The 25798-nt window shown below is 38.9% G+C and overlaps 1 protein-coding gene and 1 pseudogene across 4 annotated transcripts in view; one reads left to right on the forward strand and one right to left on the reverse strand.

The window, feature by feature from the left end:
* The window catches only part of ADIPOR2 (adiponectin receptor 2), a 101595-nt gene extending 86599 nt beyond the window's left edge, over nucleotides 1–14996 (reverse strand). For 2 of the 4 annotated variants that reach the window (XM_059184404.1, XM_059184405.1), the window contains exon 1: nucleotides 13693–13889. The gene's annotated coding sequence lies outside the window, so the exon portion shown is untranslated. Of the gene's footprint in view, nucleotides 1–2794; nucleotides 2820–13692; nucleotides 13890–14972 lie in introns of those variants that run through there. The other 2 variants (XM_059184408.1, XM_059184407.1) reach the window with 2 other exon arrangements.
* Nucleotides 8505–9169, forward strand: LOC131838369 (protein SDA1 homolog; annotated as a pseudogene).
* Nucleotides 14997–25798: the final 10802 nt, after the last annotated feature.

Consider the following 25798-nt stretch of genomic DNA (forward strand, 5'->3'; position numbering starts at 1 on the left):
CCTTGGTTCAATTTTCGATACCCAACTACCACCACTCCTTATCCTCAGAATCCAGAATCCACTCCTCACACAGCAATCACAGTGATCTTTATGGAAAGGTACTCCCTTGCTTTGAGCCTTCCAAAAATTTTTTTTTTAAGATTTTATTTATTTATTTGACAGAGATCACAAACAGGCAGAGAGGGGGTGGGGGGGCAGGCTCCCAGCTGAGCAAAAAGCCGGATGCAGGGCTCAATCCCAGGACCCTAAGATCACGACCTGAGCCAAAAGCAGAGGCTTTAACCCAATGAGCCACCCAGCACTCCCCAGTAACTTTCCTTTATAACTAGGAAACCCTTACTCTGTCTTACAAAACTTTAAATGACTTACCCCCTACCTCTGACCTCATCTGATACCACTCTCCCCCTTGCACGCTACATTCCAGCCACACTGACCGCTCCTCCAAACACTCCAAAAGCTCAAACGGCTTTATGTCACCTGGTTTCCCAGCCCAGAATGCACACCCCTCTGATAATCACCCACTACAAGCTCCCTCTTCACAGGCTGATCTCAACTTCATAGTCACTTACTCAAAGAATCCTTTTCTGTCGGCAAAATCTGAAGTACCTCCTAACTCAACTCATTCCTTATCACATGACCTTTTAATCTCTTTTACAGCAGTTGTCCATGATTTTTTGTTTGTTTATTAGTGACTTTTTTCCACTGGAATAAAAGCTTCTGAAAGAGACAGTGCCTTCTTTACTCCTATATTCCCAGCACCTAAGATAGCAACTGGCACACAGTACCTATATTCAATCAAGTATTAGCCAAATAAATGAATGGGGAATTACTGCTCACACTTCATAAGCTCAGAAGCAGAAATTAATTTCCCTGACCTCCCCAGGCTCCTGACACTAACTCCTTTATTCTTCTCACTTATTAATGTTTTTATTAGAGTACCTGTCACAATTTATTGCATTTACCTGTTTACATGCCTGTCCTTCCCCTCCTGAACAGTGAAACTTCTTAGGGTCAGGAAGCCTTTAGAATCCATTTTTGAATCACAACACCAAGCATGGTTTGGATCCAAAGTGGGAGCTCAAAAACCTTTGCTGAATATAGAGGAGAACAGCTAACATGCACTTGAGTACTTACTACATGCAAAGAACATTTCCCATGAATTATCTTTAATCTTTACAATAATCCTGGGAGACACGTAAAATTATTTCCTAAATTTTGCAAATGACAAAACACTCAGCGAAGTTAGAAATAACTTGCCTAAGTTAACTATATTTGTAAGTGGCAAACTAATCTACCTAATCAACTAACACCCAAGTCAATGCTCTTATCCACAGCCCTGTTTCCATGAACAATAAGCTGTACTCAAATAAATGCACAATACTACTTAAGTATCAAAACCAGGAGTTTCAATACCAATAATACATCATACTTAACAATGCTGAAAATACCATGAAACAGTCAAAAGCTAGGGAAGAACACAGAGCCTTGCTACATACTGGAAGCAATAAAGCAATTGATCAAAACTGGAATTCTTCCCTAAACACTCAGAACATTTCTGAGTAGAAAAATGTCAATAAAACAAAACTGGTAACTGAAAAAGGAAGAGATAAAATGGGAAAAGTTCCCAACATATGTTACTGATACAGCCCTTAAGAAAATTGTACAGTTGATAACTGAGAAGAGGCAATACCTCAATTTTTAAGACAGGCATTCTCAAGCCTTCATGTTCATAACATAGTAACTGTTATAAGCACATGTCAAATCTGTTTTTTAAAAAATACTGGGGATATACAAACACAGGCAACACTTTGTAACATTTACACTTTTTTTTTTTTTTTTTTTTTTACCCTGGCATGTGGGCCAACTTTTAAGTAAAATCACATGGAACCTGTTTTAACTGCCACATCCCACCCGCCAATCTTCTTGAGGAAAAAAAAAGACAAATATCACCTGAAGCACAGTTGTGGGAAAAGCCAGTGGAGCTGACCACACAACTGGTCTCTTGTTATGCCTAATACAAATCTTTTTTTTTTTTTTAAAGATTTTATTTATTTATTTATTTGACAGAGAGAGAGAGATCCCAAGTAGGCAGAGAGGCAGACAGTGAGAAAGGGGGACACAGGCTTCCTGCTGAGCAGAGAGCTGGATCCGGGGCTGGATCCCAGGACCCCTAAGATCATGACCTGAGCCGAAGGCAGATGCTTAACTGACTGAGCCACCCAGGCACACTATATACACTGTCTTGTTATATAAAGTTAAGGTAGAGAAAAGCTTTTTAAGAAAATCATAACAGAAAATACACTTAAAGTACTGTACCATAAAAAAATTCAACCATAATGATACCTGCACAGTTCGAGGGTCAGCTGTATTCTGTATTTCAAGTATCAAGATGTCAGTCGAGGGGCACCTGGGTGGCTCAGTTCATTAAGTGTCTGCCTTCGGCTCAGGTCATGATTCAAGGATCCTAGGATCCATCAGGTTCCCTGCTCAGGAAGGAGCCTGCTTCTCCTTCTCCTCCCTATTCATGCTCTCTGTCACTCTCTCTGCTCTCCCTCAAATAAATAAATCAATCTTAAAAAAAAAAAAAAAAAAATCAACTGAACACCTGCTTATCTAGCTTCCAAAGTCTGTGGATGTTTACCAGCAATGCAAAAACCAGCCATCTGTTTCCTCACCAAAATGTAGCCTCAAACTATCTGCAACCCAGCTTCTTAGAAAAGTGGTTGAGAGAAATGACATTTGGGTGAAATCTACAAAAATGTGCTCTGTTTCCATCTACTCCTGTAAGTTATACCTCTGAATCAAGTAATCACCGAATCACATTAGTCTTGCACAGAAGTCACAAACTTGAACATGTGAAGCAGCCTGAGGAAAGACAAAAAGGCTGTTACTGTGCTGAACCAAAATCTGCTTAAAAGATTAACAATTCAAATTTTAAAACACACTGTTAAACAGCGCTGTAGTCAATTGGCTATACATATAAAAAACTAAATTACATTCTTGCCTCCTGCCTCACACCACACACACACAAAAAAACTTTTCTCCAGGCAGAATCAAGACCTAAATGTTAAAAAATCATCATAATAATAATTTTTCTTAAAGATTTTACTTACTTATGAAAGAGAGTATCTGAGGCAGACCCCACACTGAGCTAAGGGCCCAACACAGGGCTCTATTCCACAACCTCAAGATCACAACCTAAGCCAAAACCAAAACCAAGAGTCAGATGCTTAACCAAATGAGCCATCCAAGGGCCCCTTCAAAAACTTTTAGAAAAAAATTGGGGGGGGGCGCCTGATTGGCACAGTCATTAAGTGTCTGCCTTCAGCTCTGGTCATGATCCCAGCATCCTGGGATGGAGCCTGCATTGGGCGACCTGCTCAGGAGGAAGCCTGCTTCTCTCCCTCTCCCACTCCCCTTGCCTTCTTGGATCCCCTCTCTCGCTGTCTCTGTCAAATAAACAAATCTTTAAAAAAAGAAAAAAATTTGGAGACTCTTAATGACCTTGAGGTAGATTTCTTAAGACACAAAAGACACAAATGAATAAGGAAAATAGTGATACATTTAATAATCACTCTATTTAACCATGTAAACAGTTAACTGATAAACCACATACACTAGAAGAAAATATTTGCAATTCACTTAACAGATATAACCAAAATACATAATTTCCTAAAATCAAATTAAAAAGACAAAACAAGGATGCCTAGGTGGCTCAGGTGGTTAGGCATCTGACTCTTGATCTGGGCTCCAGTCACGATCTCAGTGTTGTGAGATCCAGCCAATGTGGGACTCTGTTTGCACTGGGTGTAAAGCCTGCTTGGGATTCATTCTCTCTCTCTCTCTCTCTCTCTCTATGCTGGCTCTCCCCCTACCAGACTCCCACAACTTCGCCCTGGCCCTGCTGGCAGCGCAAACATGCCCACTCTCTCATGGACACTCTCTACTTCTCTTTTTAAAAAAAAAAGACAAAGCAATAGAGCAACAGGCATTACAGCAGGGAGTAAAGGGGGCCCTGTAGCAGGCACTAAATTCAAGAAATGGAAACCTGGGGCGCCTGGGTGGCTCAGTGGGTTAAGCCTCTGCCTTCAGCTCAGGTCATGATCCCAGGGTGCTGGGATCAAGCCCTGCATCGGGCTCTCTGCTCATCGGGGAGCCTGCTTCCTCCTCTCTCTCTGCCTGCCTCTCTGCCTGCTTGTGATCTCTGTTCAATAAATAAATAAAATCTTTAAAAAAAAAAAAAAGAAAGAAATGTAAACCTGAGCACTCCACATTTGAAAAAATGCTCAATTTCATAATTACTCATGAAAAATCTTAATTAAAAATTAAGATGATGTGATATCTTATCTATAAAAATCTCATCTGATTTGTAAACAAGTAAAATATCTGACAATGCCATGGATCACAGGATTTGGAAACACCAAATTCTCATATTCTCACACAAAAACAAAGTGACACAATTTTGGAGGGTAATTTGGCACTATCTGACAGAGTTAAAAGTTTCTGCATTATTTATAACCTCCAACCCATTAACTTCACTTCTGGGTAATTTTCACTACAGAATTTCATTTCAAATTTAGTAATCATAGGGGGCCTGGCAGACTCAGAATAGCATGTGACTCTAGATTCTTGGGGTTGTGAGTTCAAAAGCCCCACATTGGTGCAGTTACATAAAAATAAAGAAACTTACAAAAAACAAAACTTAGTAACCACATACATACATATACACAAAAAGAAACAAAAATTTCACAAAGCATTTTATCCATACTGCTTACAATACAAACTGACACTTTCTATCCTATTTTAATCCCTAAACTGATTTCACAAGCCATTCATTAATGGCTTCCAACATGCAGTTTAAAAAACTCGCCAAATACCTTAAATATGTGTATAAGGATTCCTCATCAGGAATACTCAATGTAGCATTGTTTTTAAAAGAGAAAAAAACAGGGTGCCTGGGTGGCTCAGTGGGTTAAGCCTCTGCCTTCAGTTCAGGTCATGATCTCATGGCCCTGCGATCGAGTCCCGCATCAGGCTCTCTGCTTGGCTGGGAGCCTGCTTCCTCCTCTCTGCCTGCCTCTCTGCCTATTTGCGATCTCTGTAAATAAATAAAATCTTTAAAAAAAAAAAGAAAAGAAAGAAAGAAAGAAAATAAAATAGGGAACAACCTAAATACCTATCAACATTTTAATAAACTAAAAATGGCTATATTCATTTAACAGAATAATGTAACTATACCCCAGATAAAAGTGATGACTATAATTAGGTTGAACCATATGAAACTCATTTTTGTAGGTCAAAAATGGTAATGTATCAGGAATTTCACATGAATCAAAAATACATGTTTCAAGAAAAACAAGTTACAGAATAAGCAGAATACTGTTTACACCAAGTTTGAAAATATACAAAACAATATTATGATTTGCTTATGAATATATTTCTATTACCCAAATCAAGCATTAGGAATGATCAACACCAAATCCACAATAATCATTAGTTCTGGAAACAAGTGAAATATAATCCAAGAAGGTTATATGCAATTTTTTTCTGAAATGGAAAATATGAGAAAATGTTGAAATTTTATACAGCCGTGTTGTGGATATATGAATGTTAATTATATTGGTCTCTGTAGTCTCCTGAACGTCTGAGATATTTTAAAGAAAAAAAATCTATTACCCAAATAAAATGCACATATGCAAACTAAATTCAAATCAAACACCATGCAAAATTTCTTTCACGGGCCTGAAATGTTAATGCTTAGTCTTCACCCTAGGGCCTCTAGCAAAAAAAAAAAAAAAAAAACTAGCAAACAAACAAAAAGAACAGCTTTTATGTACTTCCCAAATTAAATAGTTCCTTAAAATCTGTCAAGAAAAGATTTACCCCTGGGAAAATTGGGTCTTGTTCCTCCTTCCAGTTTAACGCTATGTATTTTACCATATTTCCATCTTTACCCTTGCTGCCAAGAAAACTCAAATCCAAATTTTATTCTTAGTCATTGAATTATGCTTCTTTCTTTTCCTCCTTTCCTCCTTATATTTTATTACACTTCTGGATGACACAGGATATAAATAAATTCCAAGCAAATAAAAAGTAACGTGCCTATTCCACCATGCTGAAGAGTTTTCACCACATCACTTTCTTCCATGACCAAAGGAAGGAGTGTAATAGATACAATTATGTATAATATGCTCACTAAACTAAGATTCCAGGTCATACAGGATTTAAGTGAATAGGCTGCCAATGAAAAATAATTAGCTAATATACTAACAAAAGAAATGCATACGAAAGGCCTAGACGACCAAAGGTAATTTAGTAAGGTAAGTTTGTCTCTTTAAGACCATATGCTTTATATGCTTTGTTTTCTAGTACATGGATACCACAGAAAATATATAAATCTATTAAGAATATGTAATACTGGGGTGCCTGGGTGGTTCAGTCAGCGTCTGCCTTCAGCTCAGGTCACGATCTCAGGGTCCTGGGATTGAGCCCCACATCCAGGGGTTCCCGCTCAGTGAGGAATCTATTTCCCCTCTCCCTCTACCCCGCCCCCATGCTTGTGCTCTGTCTCTCAAATATTTTTTTTAAAGATAAAATTTGTTTAAAAAATATGTAATACTATAAATCAGCTATTAAAAAATTCTATTTTTCTGTACTCTTCCATTAAAAAACTACAAAGTGGCCTTTCCAACAGGTATTTTCCCCATGCCTGAAGATATCCTGGCGGTTTCTAGAATTTAGCTTCACTTTTCCTTCTCTCTGTACACTTATAATGTCTAATTAAGCCAGGCTATAAAATCATTTAGACAGCATACATACCCTCTAACACATGGTATACTGCAATACAGAAAAACCAAAATCATGGGTTATATGAAACAAATCCCCTATTTAATCCATTCCTTAACTTCCAAAACTGAATACCAAATGTTACATATTAAATAGGTTAATTATTCCTAACAAACAGGTCCTAGGATAGTCATCAGCCTTATTTATCTCATTTTAGAATTAAAGGATGAAATAGAGAACATATCCCAAAATGACAATTTTATGCTGCAATTTTTCAAGTTTATATTTCACTAAGACTTTGAAAAGGTTATTTTTAACAAAATTAAAGCACTTCACTCAACAAGAGCACAATCCAATTTAGGTTTTAAAAAGACCATTACTTCCCACTTGCTATAAGCCAGGACTGCTGTTTGATATAAGAAAACTACATTCTGGGGCGCCTGGGTGGCTCAGTGGGTTAAAGCCTCTGCCTTCAGCTCAGATCATGATCCCAGGGTCCTGGGATGGAGCCCCAAATCAGGCTCTCTGCTCAGCAGGGAGCCTGCTTCCCCCTCCCTCTCTCTCTGCCTGCCTCTCTGCCTACTTGTGATCTCTGTCTGTCAAATAAATAAATAAATAAATAAATCTATCTTTTAAAAAAAGAAAACTACATTCTCCTTACCCTCAAAAAATATATAGTCTACTGGCCCACCCCTCAAACTCTTTTAACAGGGGTGGCAAAACCATACTGCTTTCAAGGGCTGGACAGGGAGTCTAAATAGGTGAGCAGATCTTAAGAGTACTAGGTAGAACAACTACAGAATGTAGGCTCCATCTATAATAATTCTAAATCAACGTCAAAGAATGACATCACAACAAAACACCTCTCCAAGTGAGAGAGACATAATATACTAACAAGATAAAGACCTTTTTTAAAAAGTTGGCAATGGCATGGAGAAACTAGACCTCACCCACATTTGTGGTGAGTGTTTACAGTGCTGTGACCTTTCTGGATGGCATTCTGGTAACACGTATCAAAATGAAACCCATGTAGCATTGTATGTTAACTAAAATTTAAATAAAAATTTAAGAAACTAAAATAAAAACCATGTACTTCCTTCAACCCAGTAACTAGACTCTTAGAAAGTTATCCTATAGAGTCATTAGCATCAGCAATTGTACATATGTGTATGTACATAACACAGTAAATTTAAACAATCTAAATATCTAGTAATAGGGGGCGCCTGGGTGGCTCAGTGGGTTAAGCCGCTGCCTTCGGCTCAGGTCATGATCTCAGGGTCCTGGGATCGAGGCCCGCATCGGACTCTCTGCTCAGCAGGGAGCCTGCTTCCTCCTCTCTCTCTGCCTCACTCTCTGCCTGCTTGTGATCTCTCTCTGTCAAATAAATAAATAAAATCTTTAAAAAAAAAAAAAAAAAAACTATTAAAAAAAAAATAAATAAATATCTAGTAATAGGAACACTATTAAATTATGACTCACCCATGTAATACTACTTAAAAGAACAGAGTAGATGCAAATGTACTGATGTGGGAAGCTACTGTGAATATTAATTTTTTAAAGCACGCTACTATGAGCCAAGATGGCACCACCTGCCGAACTCCAAGGCTATTTCTAGTCACACGCAGAAGCATTATTCCGACCCACAGCTGAGAAGGGTTGGCTGGTTTCGGGTGTAGGTTTTCTGAGAGCTGCTTATCGCCAGCCAATCTGTACCCATTATGTCCAGCAGAAACAAACACTAGCTGCCCAGCAACCTGCAGCAGTTACAGAATTAATAAAGTGGACCCTCTGCCTATGCTGAGAGTCATTAGAATATCCACTACAAATCCAAGCGGAGATTCTCAAATTGCAACTAAATAAAACTAGCCAAGAACTGGCAAAGCTGAAGATGTTTATGGCACTGATTGGTCACTACTACCAAAAACATCTCAACAACTTTCCTCAAGAGCTGAAAGATCTGCTTTCCTACAATTACACTGTCTTGTAGACCTTCCAATAACATTTTGCAAAGCTTTGATCTCTGGGAGGAAAATCTCATCAATCCATCAAGTTTGTTACTGCTCTTCTTTGAAGTTCTACATTGCCATACAAACTTTAAAAACTTAATACACTCATTTTGTGACCGATTAGAGTAAAAGTACAAAATACAATAAAATGATAAAGTATTACAGAATTTCATGTGCACGTTAAGAGACAGCAATGCAACCACAGCCAAGATATCTTTTAAACTGATGACTAAACTCTTCAGAAGAAAGATCTGAAATGATGCCAAGACTGTCAATGTTGTCCCAATTCATACTTCTCTGAGGTCACCAAATGATTAGCTGCTGCCCTGACCTTCTTCCTAGGAAAAGATATACAAGAGAAACAGGACAGCAACTAAGAATGTTAGTGTAGTATGCCACAGAGAAAAGAAGCCCCAAACACTAGGAAAGGTTGAAAGGTCATTAACGTGTTTACAAACAAAAGGGAAGGAAATGGGCGCCTGGGTGGCTCAGTGGGTTAAGCCGCTGCCTTCGGCTCAGGTCATGATCTCAGGGTCCTGGGATCGAGTCCCGCATTGGGCTCTCTGCTCAGCAGGGAGTCTGCTTCCCTTCCTCTCTCTCTGCCTGCCTCTCCGTCTACTTGTGATTTCTCTCTGTCAAATAAATAAATAAAATCTTTAAAAAAAAAAAAAAAAAAAAAAAAGGGAAGGAAAAAATAAGAGGTATTTTACTTCTCAGTTACCCATCTGATTCATGATTCTCCAAGATTTTGCAGGAAAACTACTACTGCAGCTCTAAAGAGATGTCTAAAGTGAATATGATACTCTAGAAATTTATCTCCAGATTGGCGGGAATTCATGAGTTTTTTCTAACTTCTATTCCTTTGTGCAAAGGTTTCTACAGCAGCACCAAAGACAATTAGTAAAATCCTTCTGTTTGGTGCACCAACACACAAACATCTCATCACCTGTATAGTCCCAGAGATCATTCAGTCACTCGTGATTGTGGACACCCATTTCATCATGGACAAGAACTCTGGGTAAATCATGACAGCAGGAATCAATGAAAGAGATAACAGCTGAATGACTAACTTCCTCAAAGCTTGGCCCAGCATAAAATACACAACATTAAGAAAGTGACCATGTCTGCTAGAACTTTGACTCAGTTCTTCCCAGCACTAAATCCCTTAGATGAAGAAATCCCAGGGTTAAGATTAGATAAAATCGAGAGTACAAGAATATGCGGAATTAGATGCTTAAATTTACATTCTAAGAATAAAAATGCGGAAATGGAGAAAGAGGAAGAGAATGCTAAGAACAAAAAAGATGGGTGGGGAAGAAACTGTTTCAGTAAGGAGAATGTTAATGGTAACTAGGTTGGTCTGCATCACTTTTCTAATGAAGAACAGCAAGAAAATCTCCAAGAAGCTGAAGAGCTTCAAGAAGCCGAAATGTGGGGCTCCTAGGTGGCTCAGTTGGTTAAGCAACTGCCTTTGGCTCTGGTCATGATCCTAAGGTCCTGGGATTGAGCCCCGCATCGGGCTCCCTGCTCAGTCGGGAGCCTGCTTCTCCTTCTCCCTCCGCTGTTCTGCCTGCTTGTGCTCTCTCACTCTGTCAAATAAATAAATAAAATCTTAAAAAAAAAAAAAAAGATGAAATGTCCAGTCAAAAAATAAGAATTCTTCCTTCCAAGAAAAGCAACTGACATACAACATAAACTTTTGAAAAAGAAAAAAAAGAATCAAATAACTTCCTAGCAACTTTTCCATTCCAAAAAAACTGTTAAATTTGTGTTATTAATCTGAAAATTCGTGAATTAATGATATTTTTTGCACTACAAAGTCCAGAAGCACTATATTTTAAAAACCATCCGAAAAAAGCACACCGCAGACAAGATTGGTTGAATCCCTTTTTAAAACACAACTCTGCAACATAAAAAGGACACCTATTATAAAATACAGATTTTAATTAATGACTATGTAACAACACTGGTTCATCAACTGTAACAAATACACATTAACGCATGCTATTTTAATAACAGAAAATAGAAAGCAAGTGATACAGAAACTCTATATTATCTGCACAAAATTTCTGTAAACCTAAAACTGATCTAAAAAATCAAGTCTATTATTTTTTTTAAAATCGGCATGTATAAACAAATTTGTGAATAAACATTTGTATAAGCAGACAAAGAGCTGGAAATCTCTATATCAAGCTGCAGTGAATTTCTACAGAGAATGAAACTGGAAAGAAAGGCGTAAGGACAAATTTTTACATCATAAACCTCTGGACTGTCTCAACTTTCCTATACTGAGCAACCCTCTAATGAGAGGCTCTGGAGCATATTGGGAGCCTGGGTACTGAAGGATGTATGGATTCAAATTCCAACTGTACCATTAACTAGCTGATGAACTTGCAGAGTTAATTTCTCTGTGTCTCAGTTCCCTCATCTTGAAATATGGATACCAGTTTGTGTATCCACAGAGCTGCTGCAGGTAATAACTTAATACATGTCAAGTACTGAAAAACTACCTAGCACACAGTAAGTGCTCAATAAATGGAGTTCACCACCACCACCACAAAGTGTCTATTATTCCTATTTTTTTTCCTTAAATCTTAACTGGTTAAGACAAATCACGAAAACTCAGCTCATCAATCTTCTTTATGCAGTAAGCTCTACTATGCAGAAATACAAATGTATCCAAGAGCTAAATAACAATAATCTGAGGGGTTTTCTTAAAAGAAAATTACTAACAGGGGTGCCCAGCTGGCTCAGTCCCTGCAACTCATGATCTCAGGGTCATGAGTTTAAGACCCACAATGGGTGTAGAAATTACCTTAAAAAAAATAAAATCTTTAAAAAAAAATTACAAATCACCACTTAACAGTATGAGCCCAGTTATACAAAAATAATCGCTAACCGTTTCTGTAATAATCACAAAAACAAACCCCTCTGAGTGGTGTGATTCTGGACAATTTTTACTTTCTTCTTTATACTTTTTTGACTCATTTTAATTTTCTACATTACATATGCATGACTATTAATAAAATAAAGTAGATGTCAGCAAGCTTTTTCTAGCAGGGGCCAGAGAATAAATATTTTAGGCTTGTAGGCCACATGAGTCTCTGTCCCACTACTCAATTCTACCCCTGCACTGCAAAACCCACCACAAACAACATCAAAATGAATACAGACAACTATATCCCAATTAAAAACTTAACTTACAAAACCAGACAGCTGGCAAAACTTGCCCCACAAGCTATAAAGTTTGCCGGCCCCTGAATAAAGAACAGAATAGAATTATTTTCATTTTGGAACACAAGATGTGATTTATACTGAAGAAAGTACACAGCTAAATTGATACTAGTGGTGGAAAAAGATTCATCCATTTATTTATTCTTACTCCTCTAGGGATAGAAAAACACAAACTCTCTTTTAGGTTCTGGAAATCCTCTTCTCATCCGTAGTGTTCAGATAAGAGAAAATAAGCTATTAAGTAGCAGATATATGAGTACATAGATATATACTTACCTATATTAAGTATAGACATGAACATATACTGGTGGATATACAGTTACAAATAGAAGATAAAAGAAATGCCTCATATTTAAATCAATCTGAAATTTTTTCAAAGTTCCTAATAATTAACCACCAAGCAGTTGCCACCTCCTGAGTGAAGTCCCATCTACTGATGAAATTATTTTAGTTACAAACTGTCAGTCAGCAAATGAAAATCTTCATTTCTATGAAATGAAAAACCAGGAGTGAAAAATCTATCAAATTCTAACAGAATGAGAGTGAGAGCATGATAACAGTAGACAATGGGTGGCCTTTGTCAAGAGAACACTTCAAACTTCAGAAATGACAGCTGAAGATCTCCCCTCCAAAAGTAAAGCTTTGGATTGAAGGGAATTGTTTTTAACACCTTACTGACAAGTTTTGTAAGCAAATGATTTTAAATATTACAAAAAAGATTTCTTCAAGTTTAAACAGTTTCTTGGGGGTGGGGAGACTGTTTTTGGAAGAGATCTAATGGGATTAACAGAAGGCTGAGAAATAGAGATCTAAAAATAAAATATTAAAAGGCCATCCTACTAAAAAAAAAATTTTTTTTAAATGCCAAGAACCTGCACTGAAGTCACCATACCCAGCAAAATTCCGGTCGGACATCTGAATCTTTCTACCAAAAGTAACAGTTGGGCAGTCTGGTGAAGTTGTCAAATTTCAGAGACAAACGTATTTACACTTATTGTCAAAATCCAGAAGGAGAAAAGAAGTTACCTATTAGTTTCCAATCCGAACTCTCTCACAGACCCCTGGCATCGATTTAAACCCTGTTACCATCAGTTTTAAAAGAAGCAAACAGTGAAAGACAAAAAGCCAAACGGGGCTTGGGAAACAAGGGCCCAAGCTACTATCCCAAGGTTGCCTGGAGCGCCATCAAAGAAAAGGTAAGGAAAATCTTCGTACCCCAGGGATCATAAAAGTAGTACCAAGCAGAACCCATTCGAAGCCTGCCACCAAAGAAATTCCTAGAACTAATAAAAGGGACGGAAATGAAGAAAGGGAGGGTAGAGACTCTCGGCGGCAGTAAGGAAAGACAACTGCACGCGAAGAAGAGGTGAGAGAGGACTCCGGACCCCGTGCTGGGAGGGGCGAGACGGGAAGGGGGCGCCAAGCGCTACAGACAGCGGTTGAACGGAGGGCGGATCCAGGCCCCTCACGGTCGGCCCCTGGGGCCACTGCACGGCAAACTGTGCCCCGCGGCGGGTCAGGTAAGGAGGCCAAGTTGAAGGCTGGAAGAGCGCGCGCTCCGGTCCGCGCCGGGGACACTCTCCGCCTCAGACCCCTCACCGCCTCCTCGACCCCGGGCTCTCTCCCTTCGCCCGGGAAACGGCGCTAACACTCCAGAGACCCTCACCCAGAGCTTGTCGCCGCCTCGTCGCAGGTCTCGGACTCCTCGGGAACCACAACTGAGGGGAGGGGGAGGAAGGGGGAGCGGAGAAGGGAGGGGACCCGGTGGACCCGCGCCGCTGCCGCCGCCGCGATACCGCGCCTGAGATCCTGCTCGCGCCGCCGCGACAGCCGCCGCCGCGTCTTCCCGCCCCCACGACTGCACGTTGCCGTGACGCACATCGCACGAGGCGGTTCGAACCAATAAGAGCACAGTTCGTGCGCAGGCGCACTGGCCCAAACCGGAAACAGCTCTTCTGACCGCTCTAGAACGTGGATGCATCCTGGGAGTTGTGGTTCGACCAGGAACTCAACGAAAACAGTGCTGAGCATCAAGGGACCGAGAGAAAGAGCGCTCCTTGGGCGCGCACACAAATCCTCTCCGTTTTGTTGGGGGTTTTTTATTTCCTCCCACCAAAAGCGGAAGCAGTTTAGATTAGACAAGGCAGGGGCCCGCCCCAGTTCGGGGACGCTTTTTCCGGTCTCTATGGATACGGGCTACACTCCTTGGGCGGAAGCCAAAATTTAGGGATTTAGGCTGGATCGTGTTTGGATCGTGTTTCTGCCAACCGCCAATATATTGCTAGGTGTCGTCTCTGAAAGCTTCCGAAATAAATCCGAAAGCATTAGCCAAGTCTTGTGCGAAACAATAGCTTCTGCCTTTTATTACCTTGTTAAGGTATTGTGATTTATGTCCTACTCCTCAAAAACAAATGTGAACCCACTCACACTTAGGATACATATAATTCAGAATGATTTGTGAAATGTTCTTGGTGTAATAGCAGATCAGAAACTAATTCAGGGGCGCCTGGGTGGCTCAGTGGGTTAAGCCGCTGCCTTCGGCTCAGGTCATGATCTCAGGGTCCTGGGATCGAGTCCCGCATCGGGCTCTCTGCTGAGCAGGGAGCCTGCTTCCCTCTCTCTCTCTGCCTGCTTCTCCGACTACTTGTGATTTCTCTCTGTCAAATAAATAAATAAAAATCTTTAAAGAAAAAAAAAAAAAAAAGAAACTAATTCAGCATTAAATACTGTGTCCATTTCCCAGAGTGAGTGATTTTCTGCATGTGAGGCTTCAACTGAGACTGAGCTCTAACTTCTTAGAAATCAAAGAATGGTTTGGTTACATACTTTTTCTATAAGAAAAGGAAGTAGGAGCCCTCCAGCCCCCATCCGAAAGTTAGGTTTTTCACTAACCGAAAAAATTACAAAGAGGGTTTTCGCTTTTCCAAATGGTAATTGTTTCCTTACCTTTAGCCTGAGCTTGAGAAAGTCTTCTTAAGAAAGCGCTGTATTTTCGGATAACCGGATGAAACCTGGATAGAAATTGATTGGCATATAAAAATGTTTTCCTCACGTTCAGCACTAAGATGAATTTATCACACTCTGAACAGGTTATTGTCTTAATTGTAAAAACTCTTGTTAATGATTAGAGAACATCATAAGCTTTCAAGAATGCTTAAGCCCATAACTTGTTTGTCCTTCCCTTGATCCACAACAACAAGAAAAAACAAAGAATTCTGGAAAAAGCTGCACAGATCTCCTATCAAAAGGCCTAGAGTCTGATGTATAGGGAAACACCCATCCCCCCCAAAATAGGGAACTCTTCAATCCTGGAAATGTAAATTCTAGAAGTGATTAAAGTTACTAAAATCACAAAATGCATGAATAAGATGGTCTTAATACTAGTATTTTTGCCCACCCAGTTAAGCTTGCAAGAGATAAAATTAATACAAATTAAATTACAGAAATTAAATTTAAAGGACAAAATTTCCTTCAAGGAGTAATTTATGTTGAAAATATGAATTACCTTTTTTTTTAAGTTTGCATAATTTGTAAAGGATACAGCAATAATGACTTTGGTTTTTCCAGACATAAAGACATAAGGCTTTTAAGATTGAAATCAAGGAAGACATTCATACACTTCCACAGAACATCAGAAATAAAACACTTTTGGGGGCGCCTGGGTGGCTCAGTTGGTTGGACGACTGCCTTCGGCTCAGGTCATGATCCTGGAGTCCCGGGATCGAGTCCCGCATCGGGCTCCCAGCTCTTTGGGGAGTATGCTTCTCCCTCTGACCTCTCCTCGCTCATGTTCTCTCTCACTGTCTCTCTCTCTCTCAAATAAATAAATAAAATCTTAAAAAAAAAAAAACCACTTTTGGATAGCAAACTTGACCCAGTGTACCAACTCACATAGGGAAAAGATAAGAAGAACGAGAGCCTCAGGCTTAATAAAAGGACTGCTAAAGGTGACGGAGCTATACAAGAAAGATAATTAAAGTAGAGGTTATTCCAAGATCTCATATCTTTTCTCAAATCGTCTTTCTCTCTTAATGATTTGCTTTGACAAAGTGCTATACTCTAAGAAAATTCCTCTGGAATTTGTGTGCTAAAACATGTGAGAAAGAGTCTTCTGATTTCCCCACCAAGATTTTACCTCTCATTCTCTGTCACCTTGATCCCATTCCCAGATCACTATTGCCAATTCCTGGTGCTTTCAAAGATAAAATAAACCACAGTATTTTCTCAGAATGCTCACATCTCAGCTGATGAAGATGTTGTCACCATACTTCCCATACATACCCGATATCTATGCTGGCTTCACCCATGTCACTCACCTAAATGTCACCATTAAGTATTCCAAAGCAGATTTCTCAGACCTCTCTCCCAAACTGTACTTCAGTTACTAAACCTTATATATATTATCTTAGGACTAGCTGTCCAAAAACCAAGGAGAATTCAGTAAAATTCTGTGTCCTCCAGTGTCAGCTGTGGATCTTTAGAATCTCTGCTGTCTCCATTCTTATCGTGTCACACTTCCCCATGGGAGGAGAGTGTAGTTCTTCATCGTCTGCAGCACCAAGAAAAGAGTCCCTTCCACCCCTATGCCCCATACTAGTCACCAGTGACACAACAGTACCCTGTGGCACAGCTAGTCTGAAGTAGAATCTCTGCAATTATCAGGTGTTGTTGACAAGGAGAACGCATCACTGGGTGAGTAAAATTCATAATCTACTTGTGGCCATCCCAGAATGGGGCTTCGGTGACATTACAATATGTTGCTGAACTGGTGATATTGAACTTGCTCTAGGAACAGACTTAACTTCCATTGTGATGTGCAAGTCAATAGCCAATGGGAGTTGAAAATGTATCTAAAACAATAAGCAAATGAAGATGCAGCTTTCAAATTCTAAGGGTTAAAAAAAAAAAAAGCACTCTGGACTACATTGTGAACTAAAACTTGAGTTCACAACTGATTTTTGTTACTTCTATAAAAAGAGAGGAGGAATTATTCCATTCATAATTTTTATAATCAGAACAATTGCTATTTTCAAGAAAAAAAAAAGCCATATTATCTGCTAGAGAAAACCAAAATTAGTAGTCTTCTTTGAGAGAATTGTTTCTATGACTTTCCCTCAAAAGACTAGAAAGAAAAATCAGCTTAATTATTACAAAATACTTGGGACGCCTGGGTGGCTCAGTTGGTTAAGCAGCTGCCTTCGGCTCAGGTCATGATCCCAGCGTCCTGGGATCGAGTCCCACATCGGGCTCCTTGCTCCGCAGGGGGCCTGCTTCTCCCTCTGACTCTGCCTGCCTCTCTGTCTGCCTGTGCTCTCTCTCGCTCGCTGTCTCTCTGACAAATAAACAAATAAAATCTTAAAAAAAAAAAAAAAAAAAAAAAATACTTAAAGGTCTTCGAATTCTTCTTTTCTCTGTCAATATCTATAAGCTTTTGAGGGGTGCCTCGATGGCTTAGCCATTAAGCATCTGCCTTCTGCTCAGGTTCCTGAGTTAGAGCCCCACAGCTGGCTCCCCACTCAGCAAGGAGCCTGCTTCTGCCTCTCCCTCTGCCTGCTATTCCCCCATGCTTTTGCTCACTCTCTCTCAGTCAAATAGATGAAATCTTTTTAAAAACAAAAAAGCTTCTTTTTTTAAAAGATTTTATTTATTTGACAGAGAGAGAGATCACAAGTAGGCAGAGAAGCAGGCAGAGAGAGAAAGGGAACCAGGCTCCCCACCGAACAGAGATCCTAATGCGGGGCTCGATCCCAGGACCCTGAGATCATGACCTGAGCAGAAGGCAGAGGTTTTAACCCACTGAGCCACCCAGGTGCCCCAGAAAAAAGCTTTTGAAATATAAAGATTAAAACTGAAGGGAAAATCTGGACAATATAGAAGTTGGACCATAAAAACAGATAAACCAAAAGAAAGAACAAGGAATATCAAACCAGTCCCTGTGGCTACCTCATATATATGTTGTAGGAAAGGAGAAACTCTTCTATAAACTTGCGTTCCATGGCTGGCCTATGAATTAATCGACATAAAACAGATTAAGAGGAGAAAAGCATGCAAATGTATTTAATATTTTTACATGTACGCAGGTATCTTCAGAAAGAAAATGAAAGCCTGAGGAAGACTATCATTTTTTAAAGATTTTATTTATTTGTCAGAGAGAGAGCATAAACGGGGGGGGGGGGGCACCAGGGAAGAGGGAGAAGCAGGATCCCCACTGCGCAAGGAGCCCAACGCGGACTCAATCCCAGGACCCTGGGATCATGACCTGAGCCAAAGTCAGACACTTGACCAACTGATCCACCCAGTGTCCCTGAGGAAGACTTTAGGCACAAAAGCTTATACACTTTTTACACAAATAATGAAAAACTGTAGGGATGTGACAAGACAAAGGGACTTCTGCTAAGAACAGTAAATTGTGGGGCAATGACTGGGAACTATACTGGGGAAACTAAGGGTTACTTTAGTAGGTTTGTGTGTACATGTCCCATTTTATTAGCATCAAATCCCAATCTCTGATATGACTGTTCCTGTCAAGGGATGGATATCTACTAAACGTATAGTGGTGTTCATTTTGCAATGTATACATTTATCCCATCATTATGTTTACACCTTAAACTCACACAATGTTAAATGTCAGTTATATCGCAATAAAACTGGGAGGAAAAAAAAAATGTTCTCCTTCTGACAAAGAAAGGCTACCTTTCTCATGGGAAATTCTATGTTTTCAGGTAGAAAGGGGAAGGATAAAAAGCCCTTCATGCATCTGCTGATTGTCAAGTGCACTCAACTCAAAATAATCAATATACCAAAGTGTCATATTTTGGGATGGCACGTTCTGGACCCCTTCAGGGTAAAACAGTCAAATGCAGCCACCTCACTGGACTTCGAAGCATTGGGATTCAAAGGTATTAGTTGCTTTAAAAATAATCCAGTAATCTATATAGCAGAGTGCAAAAAATAAAATATCTGTATTCTTAACTGTAATTAAAATGGTATCAAATATATATTGATAAATATCATATTAGTCTTAGATTTGAAAGTTTTCAAGGAGGCCATTTAAAACACTTAGAGAGGGGTGCCTGGGTGGCTCAGTGGGTTAAGCCTCTGCCTTCTGCTCAGGTCATGATCTCAGGGTCCTGGGATGGAGCCCTGCATCGGGCTCTCTGCACGGCAGGGAACCTGCTTCACCCTCTCTCTCTGCCTGCTGCTCTGCCTACTTGTGATCTCTCTTTCTTTGTCAAATAAATAAATAAAATCTCAAAAAATACATATTTGAAACAGAGAAACATCATGACACACTGAATTTCCATTTAGGCCACATTTTATTAACATCTAAAACTGAGGATGAGTCGCCTGGGTGGCTCAGTCGGTTAAGCATCTGCTGTTGGCATGGGTCATGATCCTGGGTCCCTGGGATCAAGCCCCACATCAGACTCCCTCCTCAGCGGGGAACTTGTTTCTCTCTCTCCTCCCTGCTCATGCTCTCTCTTGCTATCTCTACCTCCCTTTCTCAAATAATGGATAGAATCTTTGAAAAAAAAAAAAAATAAAACTGAGGACAAAGAACAGTACAAACATTCTCTTAATTACATAAATCATAATACCAGCTCCACAAACACAGGTTAAGTAACATAGCCCTAGGGAATGAGCAGGAGCTGGAGAACATTACTCCCGGCTGTGCTGCTGACTCAGTGTTTTACTGTGACCTATGCACAGTTCTTCTTATGCTTTGATATCATCATCAATGAAATGAAGATGTCTGTTAATACATTTTTTAAAAGAACAGAGAAAAGAAACACACATTATGAAGGTGCTCTCTTGTGGGAAGGGGTGGAAAATAGGTCTGGGAACTAAGAATTTACCTTCATTGGTAACAGTTCATTTCTATTATACGAAAACAGATAAAGCAAATGAAAAATGTTTGACATTTACTAATCTTGGGTGATGCGTTACATGGGTGTGTGTTAGAGTCTTCTCCAAATATTTTTATAAACACAGGTTTGAGTAAGAAGCATTTTTTTTTATTTATTTATTTTTAAATTTTTTAGACGGGGGCGGGTGGGGGGTATAGGGTGCAGAAGGGCAGAGGGAGAGACTCTTAAGCAGGCTCCACGCCCAGCACAGAGCCCAATGCAGGGCTCAATCTCACAGCCCTTACCTGAGCCAAAAATCAAGAGTCAGAAGCTTAAGCAACTGAGCCATCTAGGCTCTCCTTCTCTAAACATTTTTGTGTAGTTTGAAAAATCACCTTCATTGAAGCATACTTTGCATACACTAAAATGCATGATTCTTTGTGCACAGTTCAGATCATAGGTTTTTCTGCACTTTACTGAGGTGTAATGAACAAACAAAATTGTAAGACATTTAAAGTTTACAACATGATGATTTGATATACATGTACGTTCTGAGAGGATCCCCCCCCAACAGCAAGTTAATTAACACATACATTGCCTCATATATTTACTTTTGTGTGTCTTGACAAAAACATTTAAGTTCTACTCTCTTAGCAAGTTTCAACGATAAAACACAGTGTTATGAACCATGGTCACCATGTTATAACTTAGATCCTCAGACCTAACTCATCATTTCACTGAAAGTCTGTACCTTTTTTATTAAAGATTTTATTTATTCGGCAAAGAGAGAGGGGGGGGGAGCAGGGGGAGCAGAGGAAGAAGTAGGCTCCTCACTGAGCAGGAAGCCCCATGTGGGGCTCCATCCCAGGATCCTGGGATCATGACCCAAGCTGAAGATAGACACTTAACCAACTGAGACACCCACACACCCCAAGTTTGTACCCTTTTACCAATCTCTCGCTATTTCCCTTACCTGCAGTCCGAGGCAACCTCTTGTCTCTCTATGATTCTACAAGTTTAACTTTTTTTAAGATTCCACATGTAAGTGATACGATGTAGCAATATTTGTATTTCTCTCTCTAGCTTATTTCATTTAGCACAATGAACTCCAACTTCATCCATGCTGTAGCAAATGATAAGATTTTCTTCTTTTTAAGAAGAAAATTTCTTCTTTTCTTTCTTCTTTTAAGGCTGGTAATATTCCCTGTATATATATATATGGCATATTTCCTTGATCCATTCAGGCATTAATGGACACTTAAAGTTGTTTCTACACCTTGGCTATTATGAATAATTCTGCAATGAACCCAGGAGTGTAAATATCTCTTCAAGACAATGGTTTTGTTTCCTTTGGATATACCTGGATCATATGGTAGTTCTACTTTTTTTTTTTTTTTTTTTTTAAGGAAACCCTATGCCCAATGTGGGGCTCAAACTCATGACCCTAAGATTAAGAGTTGCATGTTCTACCAACTAGGCCACCCAGGTGTCCCAGTAGTTCTACTTTTAATTTCCTGAGGAACCTCTATGCTGATTTACATTGCTATCAGCAGCATACAACCAGAGCATATAAAGGGTCCATTTTCTCCACATTCTTTCTTTCTTTTTTTTTTTTTTAATCCAGCATGCAGCCCAATGCCCAGTGTGGAGCCCAATGCAGGGCTTTAACTCATGACCCTGAGACTAAGACCCAAGCTTTTTTTTGCATTCTTGACAGGATTTGTTAGCTCCTGTATTTTTTATAATAAACATCCTAACAAGTGTGAGGTTATATCTTATAGCTTTTATTTACATTTCCCTGAAGATCAGTGATATTGAGACTTTTATGTATTTGTTGGGCATTTGTATGTTTTCTTTGGAAAAATATATATTTGGGTCCTTTGATCATTTTGAAATTGGGTTACTTTTTTCTTTTTTCTTTCTTCTTTTTTTTTTTTTTTTTTCCTACTGGGTTGCAGGAGTTCCTTCTATATTTTGGATATTAACCACTTTACAGATATGTGACTTCCAATATTTTACGCCATTTCATAGGTTGCCTTTTCATTTCATGGTTGATGGCTTCATTTGCTGAGCAGAAGCTTTTTAATTTGAGGTAGTCCCACTTGCTTATTTTTGGCTTTTGTTGTCTTTGCTTTTGGCCTCAAATCCAAACATTCATTGCCAAGATCAATGTCAAAGAGCTTATTCTTTCTGTTTTCTTCTAGGAGTTCTGTGATTTCAGGTCTTATGGTCAAGTCTGTAATACCTTTGAAGTTGATTTCTTTTTTATAGCATGTGAGATAAAGGTCCAATTTCATTCTTTTGCATATGGATATTCAGTTTTTCCAACACCATTTATCAGAGACCATCCTTTTCTTGTATATTCTTGGCTTCTTTGTCAAAAATTAATTTACCTTATATGCATTGGGTTTTTTCTCTGTTCTGTTGGCTATCATGTCTTTTTTTTATGTCAAAATTATACAATACTATATAATATAGTTTTTGAAGCCAGAAAGCATGATCTCTCCAGCTTTGTTCTTTCTCAAGATTGTTTCTCAAGACACTATTCAGTGTCTCTTGTGATTCCATACAAACTTTAAGAATGTTTTTCTACTTCTGTGAAAAATGTTATTGAAAGTTTGATAAAGGGGCACCTGGGTGGCTCAGTCAATTAAGCCTTTGCCTTCAGCTCAGGTCATAATCCCAGGATGTTTGGGCCCCAAGTTCAGTTCCCTACTCACTGTGGAGCCTGTTTCTCCCTCTCCCTCTGCTTCTCTGTCTGCCTCCCTCTCCCTCTCTCTCTCTCAAATAAATAAAAATTTTTAAATATTTTTGGTAGAGATTACATTTAATCTGTGGATCACTTTGGATAGTATGCATATTTTAACAACATTAATTCTTCCAATCCATAAGCATGAAATATCTTTCCTTTTATCTTTGTCATCTTCAATTTTTTCATCGATGTCTTATAGTTTTCAGCATTTGGAACTTTTACCTCCTTGGTTAAATTTACTCCTAAATGGGGACAGGTGGGTGGCTCAGTCAGTTAAGTGTCTGCCTTAGACTTGAGTCATGATCCTAGGGTCCTGGGATTGAGTCTCATGTTGGCTCCCTACTCAGCGGAGAGCCTGGTTCTCTCTCTCCGTCTCCCTCTGCCTTCCATTCCCCCTGCTTGTGTTCTCTCTCTCCTTCTCTCTCCGACAAATAAATAAATAAAATCTTTAAAAAAAATTTATTCTTGTGTTTCATTATTTTTGATGCTATAGTAAATAAGGTTGTTTTCTTAATTTCTCTCTCAGATAGTTTATCATTAATGTATAAAAATGCAATTGATTTTTGTATACTGATTTTTTATCCTGATAATTTCCTGAATTCATTAATTAGTTCTAGCAGATTTTGGATGCAGTCTTTTCGGTCTTTGGATTTTCTAATATAAGATCATGTCATCTGCACATAGAGACAAATTTTTTTCCTCTGGATGCCTTTTATTACTTTTTCTTGCCTAATTGCTCTAAGATTTCAAATACTGTGTTGAATAAAGGTGGTAAGAGTGGGCATACTTGTCTGTTCCTAATCTTAGAGGAAAAGCTTTCAGCTTTTTTACCATTGAGTGTAATGTTAGCTGTGGGCTTGACACAACAGCTGATCATATGATTTTTATCCTTCATTTTATTAACGTAGTATATCATGTTGATTGATTCATGGATTTTTTAAAGATTTACTTATTTATTTGAGACAGAGGCAGGGAGAGTGACAGATAGCAAGAGAGAGCATGAGTAAGGAACAGAGGGAGAAGTGGACGGCCTACTGAGCAAGAAGCCCCACCCAAGACTCGATCCCAGCACTCTGGAATCATGACCTGTGCTGAAGGCAGATGCTTAACTGACTGAGGCACCCAGGGGCCCTGATCTATGGATGTTGAACCATTCTTCCATCTCTAGAATAAATACCACTTAATCGTGGAGTTTGATCCTTTTAATGTACTGTCAAATTTGGTTTGCTAGTATTTTGTTCAGGATTTTTGTATCTATGTTCTCTAGTGATATTGGCCTCTAATTTTCTTTTTTATTTTTTTTAAGATTTTATTTATTTATTTGGCAGAGAAAGAGAGCACAAGCAGGCAGTATGACAGGCAGAGGGAGAAGAAGCAGGCTCCCCATTGAGCAGGGAGCCAAGGCAGGGCTTCATCCCAGGACCCTGGGATCATGACCTGAGCCTAAGGCAGACACTTAATGAACTAAGCCACCCAAGCACCCCATGCCTCTAATTTTCTTTTCATGCAGTGCCCTTGTCTGGTTTTGGTATTAAATGAGGAAAAGTGTTTCCTTCTCAATTTTTGGAAGACTTTGAGAAGGATTGGTATTAATTCTTTAAATGTTTGTTAGAAGTCACTAGTAAAACCATCTCACCCTGGACTTTTGTTTATTGGGAGGTATTTGATTACTGATTTGATCTCCTTACTAATAGTTTATCTCTTCAGATTTTCTATTTCTTTATGAGTCAGTCTTGGTAGGTTGTATTTCTCTAGGAATTGATCCATTTCTTTTAGGTCTAATTTATTGGACCCAATTGTTCTTAGCAGTCTTTTATGATCCTTCATATTTGTTTGGTATTAGTTATAACTTCTCCAATTTTATTTTATAATTTTGTTTGCATTCTCTTTCTTTTTTTGGTAAATCTATCTAAAAGTTTGTGTATTTTGTTTATCTTTTAAAAAAAAAAAAGCAGCTCTTAGTTTCATTTATCTTTTCTGTTGTTTTTTTAGTCTCTATTTATATTCACTCTGATCTTTATTGTTTTCTTCCTTCTACTAGCTTTGACTTCATTCGTGCTTCCTTTTCTAGTGCCTTAAAGTATAAAGTTAGATTGTTTGATATCTTTCTTTTTCTTAATGTAGGCAGTTATCACCATAAACTTCCTTGTTAGAACTGCTTCTGCTCCATCCCATAAGTTTTAGTATGTTTATTTCCATTTTCATTTGTCTCAAGATATTTTTTGATTTCTCTTTTAATTTGTTTGACCCATGGTTTGCTCAGTAGCATGTTCTTTAATCTCCACATATTGGGCTAATTATTCAGTTTTCTCCTTGTAGTTGATTTGTGGTTTTATACTATTATTGTCAGAAAAGATGCTTCACATGATTTAAGTCTTCCTGAAGTTATTAAGACTTATTTTGTGGCCTAAAATAAAATCCATCCTGGAGAATGTTCCATGTGTGCTGAAGAAGACGGTGTATTCTGCTGCTATTCAATGGAATGTTCTGTGAAATAACCTGTTAGATCCTTCTGATCAAATATGTAGTTTAAATCTAATGTTTCCATATTGATTTTCTGTCTGGATGCTCTGTCCATTGTTAAAAAGGGGTCTTGAGGTTCTCTACTATTATTATATTGCTGTCTATTTTTCCCTATCAATCTGTTAACGTTTGCTTTATATACTTACATTCTCCTACGATGGGAGCATAAATATTTACTTATGTTATATCATCTTGATGAGTTGACCCCTTTATATAATGGCTTTTTTCTCTTGTTACTGTCTTTGGCTTAAAGTCTGGTTTTTGTTATAAGTATAGTTAACTCTGCTTTCTTTAGGTTTTCATTTGCATAGACTATCTTTTCCCATCTCTTCACTTTCAAGTTATGTGTGTGTTTAAAGCTGAAATGAGAGACACCTGGGTGGTTCAGTTGGTTGAGCATCTAACTTTTGATTTATGGTCAGGTCATGATCTCAAGGTCCTGAGATGGAGCCCTGCCTTGGGCTCTGCACTCAGCAGGGAATCTGCTTGAAAGTCTCTCTTTCCCTCTCCCTCTGCCTATCCTTCTCATGCTCGCTCTCTCTCCCTCTCGCAAGTGAATAAATAAATAAAATCTTTTAAAAATGTTGAAATGAATCAGTTTTTAGGCAGCATATAGCTGAGTCTTGTTTTTATCCATTCATTCACTCTGT

The sequence above is a fragment of the Mustela lutreola genome, chromosome 8, assembly GCF_030435805.1.
Source record: "Mustela lutreola isolate mMusLut2 chromosome 8, mMusLut2.pri, whole genome shotgun sequence".
In the NCBI taxonomy this organism is placed as follows: domain Eukaryota; kingdom Metazoa; phylum Chordata; class Mammalia; order Carnivora; family Mustelidae; genus Mustela; species Mustela lutreola.